This window comes from Phodopus roborovskii, unplaced genomic scaffold (genome assembly GCF_943737965.1).
Source record: "Phodopus roborovskii unplaced genomic scaffold, PHOROB, whole genome shotgun sequence".
Lineage (NCBI taxonomy): Eukaryota > Metazoa > Chordata > Mammalia > Rodentia > Cricetidae > Phodopus > Phodopus roborovskii.
Genome location: NW_026126407.1, coordinates 3,211,910 through 3,227,045, shown reverse-complemented (window position 1 = coordinate 3,227,045; position 15,136 = coordinate 3,211,910). Strand labels below are relative to the sequence as shown.

The following is a 15,136-nucleotide window of genomic DNA, read 5'->3' as shown; positions in this document are numbered from 1 at the left end:
CGCCTGCTAGTTCCCTGCTGTTCTCTCTCCAGAAGCCCAGGCCACAGCCACAGTGCGCGCGTGCGCGCGTGCATGTATGTGTGTGTGTGCGCGCGCGTGCGTGCGTGTGTGTATGTGTGTGAGTGCGTGTGTGCGTGCATGCGTGCGTGTGTGTGTGCGTGCGTGCGTGTGCGTGTGTGCGCACGCGTGTGTACCTCCTCACATGGGAAGAAATGTAACCCAGATGCCACCTGCTTCTCAGCTGTAGTGTATCTCACATTCCAAAACTGGTGGCACCTCTTTAGTTTTGTTGTGTGAACATGCGTGTGAATGGCAGAGGCCAAAGGAGGACACAAGGTGCCCGCATCTATCACTGCTATCCCTTTGAAGCAGGGTCATCCCTTGAACCTGGAGCCCAAGTTTCCCCATCTCTGTTTTCCCCAGTGCTGGGGTCACACATGTGGCTGTGGCTATGCCCCATTTGTTACATGAGTGCTGGGATCACAGATGTGGCTGGGATTTTGCCCAGTTTGTTGCATGGATGCTGAGATCTGAGAGCGAAACTTCTGACCTCATGCTTACACAGCAAGCACCCCTGATCACTGACCCATCTCTCCAGCATCCATCTACTTACTTCCTGGGAGGCTGTGTTCTGTCTCTCCTCCAAGCCTTTGTGAGGTTTGCCTTTCTTCTGGGTCTTCTGTTTGCCTGTTGACTGTCACAGGCTGCCTGGGGTTTGTGTTTTCATTTTTGTTTGTTTTTGTTTTTGAGACAGGGTTTCTCTGAATTGTTTTGGAGCCTGTCATGGAACTCACTTTGTAGAGCAGGCTGGCCTCACAGAGATCCACCTGCCTCAGCCTCCCAAGTGCTGGGATTAAAGGCGCATGCCACCACTGCCTGATGGTATTTGTATTTTCAAACTTCCTCAGGCATCCCTTTCTCCAGGTGCCCTGTACTCCAGCCTGGAGGAGGATCTTCTCCAGGCTTCCCAGGACCTGGGCTGGTGGCCCCTTAGATCCTTTAAAAAAGATTTTACTTTTATTCTATTTGAGTGTGTGTATATATGTGTGGGTTTTGTCTGTGACCACAGAGGCCAGAAGAGGGAATTTGATCCCCTGGGGCTGGTTAACAGGCAGTAATGAAGTGCCCAACATGGATGCTGGGCACCAAACTCTTCTTCCCTAAAAGACCAGGAGACCTTACACTGAGTCATCTCTCCAGCCCCCTGGTTTTACTGTTTTTACATTTATTTGTGTGCGCATACATGTGCGCATGTGCGTGCTTGTGGTCGTGCATGCATATGTGTAGGTGTGTATAAATCAAGGGACAATATGAGAGTCAGCCCTGTCCTTCCACCATGTGGGTTCTAGGACTCTAACTCAGGTTGTTGGACTTGGTGCAGGTGCCTTTACCTGAGCCAGCATTCCAGCTTCTGAACTACCCAGCCACCCAGCTTACCAGCTCCCTAGCTCACCAGCTTACCAGCTCACCAGCTCCCTAGCTCCCTAGCTCCCAGACTATGTTGGATACTCCCCACCCATTGACACTGGTATGAGCTGCTCCCCACCCATTACTGGTGTTACTGGTTTCTCAAGTCAAGTGAGAGGCTGAAATTAGAACCCCTCTTTTGGATTATAATAATGTTAGATTCTGCAGGTTGTAGTAGCACATGCCTTTAATCCCAGTATCTGGAGGGGGAAGAAGGTGAATCTCTGTGAGTTCTAGGCCAACCAAGGCTACATAGTGAGACCCTGTTTCAAAAACAAAAATATGTGACTTCTTCTTGGTGTGAATTTTTGGTCATTGTGAGTTTTGTTTTTCCTTGGGGCTGGAGAAATGGCTTAGTGCTTAAGAGCACTTATTACTCTTGCATAGGACCCCAGTTTAGTTCCCAGCACCCATATGGCAGATCACAGCTGTCTGTAACTCCAGATCTATCACTGTCTTCTGGCGTCTGCCAGTACCAGGCACTTATGTGATGTGCATGCATATATACAGGCAAACACATTTACATACAAAAAAATAATAATAAGTAAATCTTTCTCTCTTGGGCTACTGAGGTGGCTCAGTAGACAGTGTCTGTTGCCAAGACTACCTGAGTTCCACCACCAAAACCCACAAGGTGGAAGAAGAGGGCATTCCTAAGGGTCATCCTGAAACCCTTTCAAGGTTGTGTTTACACAGCCTCCCTCCCTTAATGTACACAGTAGCAAAGCAAATGGAGTTTGCAGGGGACCAGGGCTTTATCTCAGTTCCCAGATGGCTTCCATTCACATTCCGAAGAGACTTTGCCAAAGTCCATCTTGACAGGACAGGTCTTTCTGCCTTGTACTCAGTCTGGGAATGCTACAGATCCCTCAGTGTAGACCCTAAACATCCCAGACCACCATCCCCTTCATCAATCCACATGGAAGCAAGTATTCTTAAGGCCATTTATGACTAACTGCATTTTTAAGTTCTAAGAATACTTTTTTGGGAAAGAAAGTATTGTGACTCTGCAGAGCTTGGAGGTTCGGGGGTGGCATCTCATGTGTGTGGTGTGGCAATGAGAGGAGAGTCTGTGGCTCGAAGGACTGTCCTTAACCATTTCCACTTATGTGTGTGCAATCTCTTTGTTTCCACAAATGTTCCCTCAAAAACAACAACAAAACCCAAAAACCCGCCATAAAACCCTGCTTTATCTTTGGCTCAGAACTTCTGGAAGAATATCTTCAGGAAGTAGAGGAGTCTGAGAGCAGCGCGGTGTAGAGGCCCTTTCCATTCACTCACCCCAGCCTGCAGGCTGCCTGCCCCAGCTGGCCTGAGGTGCCTCTCTCCCAGGACAGCCCCACCCTGATGCCCAGGGGCATTGTTCTGACTTAGCCTCACTAAGGCAGGGCTCCATGGAGCTGTAGGGAGTGGGTACACAGGCTCCATCTTTTCTGCCCCCAGCAGGGGGAAAGGTTTTAGTTTTGTTAACCATTTATATGCCTGGCTGTGCTGTCCCATTTCAGCATGCACTCTTTCAGAGACCACGAATACACTGGCCCCACTTTGTTCTGTGAACCTGCTCTCTCTATTACCTTCCCTCATCAGTGAGCTAAGTGAATCTCTGACACATGTGGGAAAACACATCACACATGCATGCACTCATGTAAGAGGTTAGCTCTCAGAAGCACCACAGCCTAAACCAGTGTTCTCAAGCCTGGCTGCTCGCTGGAATCAGGAAGGAGCTGTCAGAAAGCAAGGGTAACTGAGTCTTGCCCCATAGAGATTCTCATTTAATTAGTCCTCCCTCCTCCCTCCCCCCACCCCCTCTCCCTTTCTCCTCTCCCGAGGAATTCTAACACAAAGTCACCGTCTAAATCAGTGTCCTTAAGCTTTGGGCACGTTAGAATGACCTGTAAGAGTCCTATACTCAGGCTGGGCCTCTGACCCCAGAGGTGACCTCTGTGTTTTGAAGTCCTCAGGGCAATTCCATGAAGCTGTACTGCACTGCACTCTGCACTCTGGCTGGTGCCTGCCCATGCTTTCCTCTGAGTACAGAAGTGGAGGCTGGGTGAGGAAAGACTGTCCCTTGCAAATGGCTGATGCCTGACCCAGCTGTGTGCTCATATGTCCTGTGGTCTGGTAGGTATCCTCAGGCCACAGTTTGGAACTGCACCCTGGCCCAAAGCATCCACAGTTCTATAGGAGCAGCTCAGTGGATTCTCAGCTAAGGAAGAAAGCATTCCTGCTATGCAATGAGCCGTGCCTTTGCTTTCCAGACAGAGGGCTTCAGAGTCACTGGATGCTGTGCTCTGACTTTAGTTTTAAAAACTTTCAACTTTTAGAAGAACGATAAGAGCAAAACAAATACATTCATTTAAACTCAGCAGTTAGCAGATTGGTGTGTGTGTGTGTGTGTGTGTGTGTGTGTGTGTGTGTGTGTGTGTGTGTTTATTGCTGGGAATTTGTTTGCATGCTTTGGTGGGGCTTATAAGTTAGTTGCAAACATAATGACATTTGATTCTAAAATTTGTTATTTGTTTGAGACTGGGTCTCGTGTACGCCAGGCTAGCCTCGACTTCCCTATGTAGAAGAGGGTAACCCTGAAATGTTGATCCTCCTGCTGAGTGCTATGCACCACCTCACCTGACCTTAATTCTTAAACTCTTAATGGTCTCTAAGCCCAAAGGTCCTCTTCCACATAACCACAACAATCTTTTCTCTTGCAGGAAATTTTGGATGGATGCAGTGTAATATCTAACATAAACTGCTTTCATATTTCCCCAAATCTCTAGCTTCTAGTTCTGGCCTCAGATCTAAGCCATAATCACACAGTATTTTCAGCTGTCATGTCTCTTTAATGACCTTCAGCCTAGAATAGTTCCTGAATCATTCCCCACCCTCCTTTAGGCCAAGTGTCCTGAATTATGTCCTTCTAGCAGGGCCATATCGCTTCCTTCTCTGAGCTGAGCAGAGAATACCATAGTAGGTTATAGAAAGCTATATGACAGAGCTCATAACTGAGACTTCCCTGTGTCTGGTGGCTCATCTGAGGCACCATAGGACAAGATGAAAGTGCCTTTGTAGACATGTGCCTGAGAGAGGTCCCAGCCTGGTACTACTCTCCAGTCTACTTTACCCAAACAATGTACTGCTTGGGCTCCCCATCTAGTTGCTTAAGTCAAAGGTCAGTTGTCATTAGTCAACCCACTCTTGCTTTTTCCTTCCTCCTTCTCTGGAACACTGCAAAGACCTGTGGGTTTGTTCTAGAACATGTCTTGAGCCACCTGTGCCCTTCTCCCAACCCTTGCATAGCCTGTAGCTGCCCTCCAACCCACATCTTACACTCTCTTGCCTTTCTATGACAAATCTTTTATACAGATACCAGAATTGTCTTCTAAGCCCTTAAGTCAGACCTGGAACTTGTCTAGGGAGGCAGAAGCAGGAGGCACAGCTCCACTCTGCCCATAGCAGCCTGGCGAGTTCCCTAATCTTTTAAGGGCTTCAGTTCAGGCCAAGCTGGGATTTGTGGCTTTGACACAGAAACAAATTTCAGAGTAAGCCCTATGAAGCAGAGTTGATCTTTTTATTATAAGATGTTTTTACTATAGATTCTTAACTATGAGAGTAATGAGGGTGTGCTTAGAAATACAGATGCATTGGAGAGCACAGTGGGGGGGGGTTCTCTCTGAGACAGAGACTCTTACTCCATGGTCTTTATGCAGTTGTAGGTAGGACTTTGGCAGGATTTGAGATTGTTACCTTCAGAAGGTTGCTAAGAAACACAAATGAGATCACAGGATGGCTCCTGATGGATCCCCAGTGGGATTATAGCCAGTGAGGTCACAGAGATACAAGGAGGTAGCAAAGTTAACAGCCTTCAGATCCCCAGAAAGTATGTGAGGAAAGGAGGGAGAACCTGCCCAAATTCACACTCATTCAGACCTTGATGCTAACCAAAGAGTCACTGATGTTAGTGCCAAAGGTCCATATATGAAAGAAACAGTGTCAGCATGCCAGCAACTCCCCAACAAATGTTAATTGTGGTGGGATTCTCACTTCTCAATGGAGAGGCTTTAATCAGGTTCCAGAGCATGGGGTTCCTTCCTTTGCCATGTCCTCAGAATGTTCCTTGTCTTTGCATCTCACTTCAGAATGGTCTTGCTAAGATCTTCCCTAGGCCAGACCCCCAACTCCTTACAAGGAGGACCCTTCCACCTGTCTGGAAAATCAAACCAGAAAATGATGCTGGAAAGGCTTGGTACAACCTTACAGGGACACAGCAGAGAGTAAGCAACTCCCTACAGGATGCTGCCCTGGGATGCAGGTTTGCCTAGAGGAGGAAGCAGGCCAGGGGAAGGGGTGTGATAGTCTTGGTCCAGCTGGCCAAGACTGGCCACACTTCAGCTCTTGTTCTGAGAGGTGGCTTCAGAGATCACCCTGCTGTTGCTCCAGGGAACAGTTGGGTGCCTAGGAGATGACTGCTCCCACTTAGCAGGGGAAGAGAAGTTCAGTTTCCATCATGGAGTTCCTGCTTGGAGGGGTGGGGCAGGGTGGACTCTTCATATATGATCAGTCTGCTAGACTTTGTCTGGAACCCAGATTTAGGGCAATGACTGGAGACTTCTAGGCGCTACTCTAGGGGTCTGGAAGAGAGGACACTCAAACAGTAAAACTTCCCTGTTATTCTTATCTTGGAGCCTTGAGTCTTGCAGATAAGTTAGGCTAGAGCTTACTTATACTAACCATCCTTGAGTCACTAGTGTTTAGTCAGACACTCTGAGTGACTAACATGCTGATGGACAGTTAAGCAGGGGTCTGACCCAAAGTTTTAAGACCAAGGAGACAGACACAAAATGAAAACAGAAAGACCAAATATTATCTTGCTATTAATCCCATCTGGCCCCTGCAGGCCCAAGTGTAGAGTTGATGCTGTTGGTCAACAATTCCCTGCTACAATCTTGCTTGAATTAAGTCCTCATCCCCTCGCTCACCACTTCCTGTGAGGGTTCAGGTCCCTGAACCTGGGACCTGGTCCCTGCTGCCTCTCCTGGTTTTCACTGTCCCAACCATTCTGGCCTTTTTGTCTTCCTTGTTGTCCTATTTTTCTTTTTGTTGCTGCGATAAAGAACATGACCAAACGCAACTTGGGGTAAAAAAGGTTTATTTCATCTTACAACTCTTCAAGTCATACTCCATCACTGAGAGAAGCCAGGGCAGGAACTCCAGACAGGAGCTGGGCAGAAGCCATGGAGGAATGAATACTTCTTACACCCCAGGACCACCTGCCCAAAGCTGGTACAGCCTCCAGGGGCCTGGGCCGTCCCATATCAATTATTAATCAAAGCAGTATACCACAGGCATGCCTATGGGCCAGTCTGATAGGAAAATTTTCTCAGTTAAGATTTCCCAGATATGTCTAGGTTTGTGTCAAGTTGACACACCAACCGACACATTCAGAGAATTAACCTACTCAGGACCCTGTCCCTCTCTACCCTTTGTAATCAGGTACCAGCCCCAGTGCCACCTCCACAGAAAAGCCTTCCTGGCCTGTCCACACCGGGGTGCCCCCATTTCTCCAGTCTCTCTTGTCCACGTCCAGGACCTCTCCCTGGGTCCCCGAGTGTGCGCCTCCAGCACTCAGCATCCTGCCTCGTTCACCGCTGGGACATACTAGTTGGGTGGATGGGTCCCAGATGGGAAGGTCACCCCTGTGCTGGGGAGGAACTGGTTCCAACCTAGAAACCCAGGAGCACTTAGGAGACTCTCAAAGGCCTCAAAATTCATGGATGCTTGGGAAAGAACTCATAAAGAGAGCCAGCAGAAGGCCCAGAGCCCCTCCCACTACACCCCAGGCTCTCAGACTTTGTCCTGCACATGGGATTTCTAGTAACAGTGGCCACACTGACCAAGCCTCACCTGTGCCTCTGGCACTAGGAGACCCTCTCCCTGGCCTCATCCTTAAATGCCACACACCACTGGAGCAATCCCTCCTAGTCACATCTCTTCCTCCATCTACCAACAGGCCGTTTCCAGCTTGACTGTCACTTACATGTGAGTCCCCTCCTGGTTCCTGTCTCCAGATCTCTGCTGCTGTGACAGACAGACCTCCAGGAATGGTGCTCAGCTTCCTGCTTCTGTCTGATCTGCTTTGTCTCTGTACCTCAAAGCAGACTCCTAGCCATAAGCCAGACCCTATTGCTGCTATGGGTTAGAAGGCAGTGCCTACCAACCAATTGACACCATCTTGACTGGCCTTGGTGGCAGAGTTAATTCATGTTTGTTTGTTTTATATATGGAACCCTTCACAAATTTTCATGTTATCCCTTGCACAGGAGCCATGTTAATCTTCTATATGTTTTTCCAGTTTTAGCATGTGTGCTGCTGAAGTGAATACTCATGTTTTGTTTGTTTGTTTGAGATGGAAATTGTCTACTCTGGCTTCAAAGATCTGCCTTGGATAATACCCCTGCCTCAGCTTCCAAAGTAGCTGAGACTTCAGTTATATGCCACCATGCTGGGTTCCAAATTATGATTTTTTTTAAATAAAATTTCTTTTTTAAAGTTGGTGGTGGTGGCACATAACCTTTAAGTCCCAGCACTTGGGAACCAGAGGCAAGAGGATCTCAATGGATTCAAGGCCAGCCTGGTCTACAAATCGAGTTTCATGACAGTCAGGATTACACAGAGAATCCCTGTCTTGAACCCACACACCCCCAAAAAAATTCTTTAGAAAAAATACTATTTATTTATTTATTTATTTAGACAGGATCTCTCTATTATGTAGTGCTGGCTGTCCTGGAATTCACCAGGCTGGCCATGACTTACAGAGATCCTCTCTGAGTTCCTCTAGAGTGCTGGGAATAAAGACACATACCACTGTGTCTAGCCAGTTTATTTTTATTTTATGTGTATGAGTTTTGCCTTCATTTGTGTGTATCACATGTATGCAGTACCCACAGAGACCAAAGGGGGGCATTGGATCCCCAAGAACTGTAATCACAGACAGTTGTAAACTGTCCTGTGGTTCCTGGGAATTGAACCCAGGAAGAGCACCCAGTACTTTTAACCACTGGAACCATCTTTTCACCCACCCCAAATTGTGAAATTAAACTTGAGAGCAAGGCTTTGAGGCCTGAGGTTTACCTTTTGATCCTGTCAAATACTAGTTGGGTCTACAGCAAAATACTTAATCCCCATCCATGTTACTATTTTCCCTGCTTACTGGGAGTGGTAACTGGTGTGTTTCTCCAGGAATATCTGCAAAGCACAGGGTTTAGAAAATGCAGTAATTTCAGATTATAAAACAGACTTTAATTGACTGATACTTTTTGCCCTGGGTGTGCTGACCTTCCCTGGTAGCTAGGCCTACATCCCTGAGTCACCTATATCCACTCACCCTTGTTCCCACGCTCTGTCACCAGCTGTTCCTACTGGGAAACTCAGCCCTCGGCCTTCCTGCAGGGTGGGGACTATCTGATCTCAGGGAAGATACGTTTAAAAGTTTAGAAGTTAAAGGCGAATAGCTGAGCTATCTTGGTCCCTGCTACATTCTTGTGACCAGGAAAACAAAAGCTGTTAAGAATACTGTGACACAGCATAAACCTTTAGTTTTGTGTAGGGAGCATGCTAGGGACTGACCCCAGGGCCTCGGGTATGGAAGTTCAAGTACTCCACCACCAGGTTACCCTTCACACAGGGCAGGAAGAGGACTGGTCTCTAGGTAGAGGAGAAATTAAACTGACAGGAAGAAATCTCAGTCTCTCTCCCACCCTCCCCTGGCCCCACCCCTCCCTTCCCCGGCCCAGCCCTTCCCTCTCTCCTTCTCTCCTCCTCTCCACCCTTCCTCTGGTCTCTCTGTAGCGTGTGTCTGTCTCTACCCTGACCCCCACCCTCCCGCCCCCACCCACACTATGTAGCCCTCAGCCTGGAACTTGCTTTGTGGCCAAGGCTGGAGATCCACACCCTTGCTACTCTTTCCCTGGCACAAATTTACAAATTCATGTTGTCACTCCCCTCCTCCTCCTCTTTTTTGATTTATTTTTTTCCACTTTTTATTTTTCTCTCTTCCTTTTTTGAGATGAAGTCTTACTGTTTTCTAAGCTAGGCTTGAACTCATAGTAACCCCTCCTACCTCGGCCTCCTGAGGGCTGGGATTACAGGCATGCATGAACCACCTTGCCTGGATCAAGTCTTCTTTATGAAGGTGGATGTCTAACCTGCTTATCCACACATGGTGTCAGCAATTTCTCTGTTGTCTTTAACTCAAAAGAATCCTGTATCAGCCAGGCATGAACGCCTTTAACCCCAGCACTCCAGAGGCAGAGGCAGAGGCAGGAGGGTCTCTGAGTTTCAAGGCCTGCCTGGTCTACAGAGACAATTCTAGGACAGCCAGAGCTACACAGGGAAACTCTTGTCTTTAAAACAAATAAAAATACAAAAAGCAAAAATAATACTATGTCAAAGTAACATATTGGGGTGTTGATCCTCCAGTCTCTCTCTAAGACACTTCTGTGTCTACCTGAATTAAGTTGCTTGGGCCAACAGTGCAGGAAACTGAGTATCCACCACCCTGCCCTGAGAATGTGGCTGCCTTGCTCACCCTAAGATTGCCTTCCCACAGTGCTGTCTTTACAGGCTTCTGCCAGAGGGCTCCCCTGGAGCAGTTGCCTTAGGTTTACTGCTTTAGTTTTATATGTGTGGGTATTTCATTTGCACGCATGTCTCTGTACCTATGTGTGCAGTACCCAAGGAGGGCAGAAGAGGATATCAGAGCCCCTGGAACTAGAGTTAGGAATGGTTGTGAGCCTCCATGTGGGTGGGTGCTAGGGACTGAACCCTGGTCCTTTACTAGAGCAACAAATCCTCTTAATTGCTGAACCATCTCTCCAGCAGGTGGAACTCTGTGAGTTCAAGGTCATCCTGGAGTGAGTTCCAGGACAGCCAGGGCTGTTACACAGTGAAACCCTGTCTCAAGGGGAAAAAAAAAGGTGGAACACTTAATGAATTCACGTGTCATCTTTGCATAGGGGCCATGCTAATCTCTTCTGTCTTGTTCCGGTTCTAGTTTATGTGCTGCTGAAGTGAGCACCCAAGGATGGTATTAAACTGGCCCTGAGAATTAGGGTTACAGGCATGAACCACCATGCCAGAGCATCATGCATGCTAGGGAAACACTCTGCCAGCCAGCTTTTGTAGGGTGGAGGTGGTCCTAGGTAGGGTAGGCAACAGGGTCACAGAACACTGTGTCCCTGAGGCTGGCTTCTTAGGACAGTGGGAGCAGGCTTGTCCTGCTCAAGAATAATTTGGGGGCAAATACTTTGTTCCAGGTAAAGAGTGGGTAAAGTTTGGAAGTGTGGAGCCTGCTGTCTCCTGGGCCTAGCCTCACTAGAGCTCTGTCCTGCCCAGCTGTCCCGTGTTCATGGCCTAAAAAGAGAATATTGCTAGAGAAAGGAGCTGGCCCATCCCTAACCTACAAGAGCAGGCAGGTCCCTATTGTAGGGCCTCACCCTGCATCCTCTACAGTTACCATGGACTGGCTTTTTGCAACCAGTGTTGTGGGTCCCTCTTCCCTGACTACTGCCTCCCATTTACCCCCATGGGAAGTTGACAGGGGTTACCTCATAGCTTCCCCCAACCCAGAGAGATTGTTCACGGCTGTACTCCTGGAAGAAGCAAGTCAGAGGCCCAATGTCCATTTGCTGGCCTGGCCTTACTAGGTAACCACATACTTTGTGCTATTGTTCTCTTCTCTCTTTCCCCCCCTCCTTGCCAAGTCTCTTATCCCTCTCCATCCTCTCTTTCTGCTGTTTTTGTCTCAGCGCAGGACACCTTCCCTTTGGAGCCAGGTCTCAGCAAGAGACAGACACAGGGCCAGGTGGGCTGTTGGAATAGTTGCAGCACAAGCTAGGTGCCCACACTGTCCATGGCTGACCTCTGACTGCTACCCATCCTTTCTGTTTAGACTATACCCAGTTGTACCTGCTGCCCTGTGAGGAATCTGAGACACTAGCAACAGCTAAGGGGAGGACTTAGAGATGCATGGGTTGGCACACCAGTCTGGACCCAGGACTCCTGCTAGCCAGCTCTCTTTACTTGTCCTGTGGCTTCTCTGCATCCCTGCCTCTCCTTGCCCCTCTGTCCCAGCCTGGGAGAAAGGAGCAGCATTGCTAAGAAGGACTTGTAGAGCTTGTCCTGGTTCCTCATTAGAAGCATACTGTTGCTAGGAGACAACCTGAGCATCATAGGAGCTCCCAGGTGGAATGGCAAGGCAGAAGAGTGCTTCTCTAGGCCCACATTGCTGGCATCACCTGGACACAGAGGTCCTGACTTGAAGACCTTTGTCAGTCTATGGGGCAGGGAACTGTGGGGTGAATATAAATAAGAGACACTCCAGAGAGGGCCTCTTTTATAGGGAGCCTGGAGATGACCTGGGCTTCTTGGCCTCCAAACTTTATTACGTGTGTGTGTGTGTGTGTGTGTGTGTGTGTGTGTGTGTAAATGGAGGCCAAAGGACAAGCTGTGGGAGTTAGGTGGTTTTTTCCTTTCATCATGTGGATCCTGTGTTCAGGTCATCCATCTTGGTGGCATCTCTAATCTGCTGAGCCATTATGCCTCTGGACTTTGAATGACCCTAGGCACCTTAAGGACATCCCATCTGGAAGAGGTACTTTACCAACCTTATTGGCTCTTGAGACCCCTTTAAGCCCCAGAATCTTTGCTGTAGAAATGCAAATCCAACTGACTCAGGGTGTGGTATGCAATGCATTTGGGGCTTAGCTGCCACTTTCTCCCCCTGGAGGAAACAAAACTTGTGATAACAGTATGGGTTTGGCTGACAGCTTGTCCCCATACTTCCAATCAGTCATGTGTGTCTGCTCTCTCCATCTATCTGTCCCCTAGAGCCCCTGGGCTATACAACTTCAAGGAAGAACTATTCTTCTGGCTGTCTGTGGGGATGCCACCCCTGGGAGTTAATGCAGTACACAACCAGTGCAAATGAACGTGGCAGTCCCAGGCCAGCCTTCTTTCATGATCATTGTCTGGTTATTGTGACAGCCCTGTGCTGACTTCCTGTCCTCTCTCTCTTGCCTAAACCTCGCCTCTGGGTCATTACCCCAGTCCTTCCTTTAAGTCCTTCTCCCTCAGCCCACTGTAAACATAGTCTACAAATACAGGGGCCCAGAGAGGAGAACCCTGCTGTGAAGGGGCAGGCAGTGTAGTACTGGGCAAACTACTGAGCCTCTCTGAGGCCAGTGTCCATATTTGAAAAATAGGGAATATTTGTTGAAAAAAAAAAAAAATGAAGGGCCCTGGGCTGTCCCTTTAACCAGAACCCATCTACAGCTTACATAGAGAACTCAGTACCTCCTCCTATCTGGTACAAGGTCCTCCCACCTGTAAGCTGGTACCCCCTCCCTCTCCTAAGTGGCCCTCCTTCATTGGGTGCAGGTCCTGCCCCAGCAGGCTTTGCCAGCCCTTCCCTGCACCAGGACACCCCTGTCTAGGGCATTCTCTGTGTTTGGAGCACAGGGCCACTTGGACCATTGCCATGCCCTCTATGGTTCCCTAGAGCTGGGGGAGGGCAGATGCCCTGAAATCAATGACTGCTAAGATTCAACTCAGGTCAGGTCCACCTTCTAGGGGTGCCTTCCCAGAGGGAAGAAAAGACAGGTGCCATGGTGCCAGACTGGAGGGGACGAATGGCTGCCACCTCTCCAGGGCCCGCCCAGTGTCTAAAGCCTGGCTGGGTTTGGGGTAGGGTACTTGAAGATAATGTGTATGGTATGGGTAATCCCAGTGCTGAGGTGGAGGCAGGAGGTGGAGAGTTCCAAGCCAGCCCAGGTTAGGAACCAGGGACTTGTCTCCAAACAACAGCCAAAAGATAAGTAAATAAATAAGTGGTCTTTGGGTTAGATGGAAAAGTGAGACTGGAGACCCACCTGTGATACCTTGGCTTTTGAAAAATGGGCATTTCAAGTTCTTAGTTTAGGACTGGCTCTAGAGAGTAACCAACCATGTCTGTCAATCATGGGTGGAGGAGCAGGGTTTCCTTACCTGGCAGAAAGGCCCGAATCTGAAAATAGCCAGCCTTTCCAAATAAGACCTTGAGCAAGCCAGGCAACCTCTCCCAATGTCAGCTTGTCTGTGAAATGGGAACCATCTTGCTGCACCCCTGGGCCTGTTGGGATGGTTCTAGGACGTACAGCCGGAGCCTTTCCATGTTAGCCAGGAAGTGCTGGTTCCTGATAGTGAGACACGGTTCGAGAAATGTAGGTGGCTGTAAACAGTCATACTTTAGTTCCATTTCCTGTTGGTCGGCTCCACTTTCTCCTATGACTAGCTACAGGTGGTGGCTTTATCCCCAGGACTGTTTCCCACAGAAACCACTGTCGTGTTTGCATGCCTGTGTGTGTGTGTGTACATGCATATGTGTTTTATTATGTCAGGCATTAGCCCATGGGACTATAAAAAGCAGCACTGTGTTGCAGCTCCCAGTGAGGGCACTTGCTGAGCCCTCCTCTGCCACCCACTTGCTTCCCATAGCTCCTTCTCCACCCCAGGCTCTAACATCCTATCCAATAGGCTCTTTGGTCCCCATTCCCCACTGCCCCACCCCCTGGCCCCCTCATTCTGGCCTGGTTTCCAACTCAGACACCACCCATGGCCCATACTTCCAGCACCCCATGAACCCTTCATTCAAGTAGTCCCTAAAGCACACAGCTGAAAAGTACCATGTTACACAGGATATTTCCAGGAACTTGGCGGTACAAAGAATTCTGGGAATCCTTAAGAGCCAGGTGATAGACTGGTTTTCTTGGCACAGAGCCCCTCATAACTGTGACAAACCAAGCCCATCTGGACTGTCAAAAGGAATGGGAAGGACATGTAGTGTTTGCACTCACACTTGACCAGGGAGGCCATTCTTCTCCACTGGAACACACTTTGGGACATGCGTAGGCCTTGCTGCTCCTCTGTGACTTGTGCCCATATGTGTGTCCTGGTAGCTAATTAGACCTACCCAGTCCATGTGTGCACAAATCCCTACCCCCTGACCTCTGGTCAATTTATGCATATGCCCAGTTTACTGGGCACTGTGGTAGGTCACACACTGGGCTCACCTGGGGAGCCTTAAGACCTCCAGATTTTTAGCTGGTTTGCAGTTTCACCAGTTGTTGGGAGTTTGCCAAGCTGCCCTGGTGGTTTTAAAGGTGCAGCTAGCTATATGGTTGGGTGCACAGCAGACAGGGTTGGGGAATCTATTTGAAATAGAAATCTTGGAACAGGTAAGGCCAGAGGAAAACAGGGGAATGTCTCAAGGCCCCAGTGCTGGCTGGTTGCAAGGCCTGAACCAGGATAGTGCTATTCTAGTTGTAGTTGGTAGAATAACTTACATTACATCATGGCCTGGAGAGTTCTCTTCCGGAGCCTCAGCTTGTGTGTTCATCACGGGCATGGCGGGGTGGGGGTGGGGGGGAATTGGGGAAAGCACATATTCCACAGTGTACATGTGGAAGTCAGAGGACAACTTTGGGGACACCTTTGCCTGTATATGGGTACCAGGAATCAAACTTAGGTTCCCAGTGTAAAGATTCAGGCATTACGCTGGCCTGCCCCTGTCACCTACCTGGCAGAATACACTCAGACAGGGTTCCATGACTACTAGTCTGCATACAGGTGCAAAGGGACC

The 15,136-nt window shown here is 48.8% G+C and overlaps 1 protein-coding gene and 2 non-coding genes across 4 annotated transcripts in view; 1 reads left to right on the top strand and 2 right to left on the bottom strand.

Annotated features, from left to right (window-relative positions):
* The window catches only part of Rab11fip4 (RAB11 family interacting protein 4), a 101,180-nt gene that overhangs the window by 31,177 nt on the left and 54,867 nt on the right, over positions 1 to 15,136 (top strand). The window lies entirely within an intron of this gene.
* LOC127219918 (U6 spliceosomal RNA) lies at positions 7,736 to 7,843 on the bottom strand. Its single transcript, XR_007834341.1, has one exon. It is a non-coding gene; the product is annotated as a U6 spliceosomal RNA (small nuclear RNA).
* On the bottom strand, positions 10,431 to 10,537 carry LOC127219908 (U6 spliceosomal RNA). Its single transcript, XR_007834334.1, has one exon. It is a non-coding gene; the product is annotated as a U6 spliceosomal RNA (small nuclear RNA).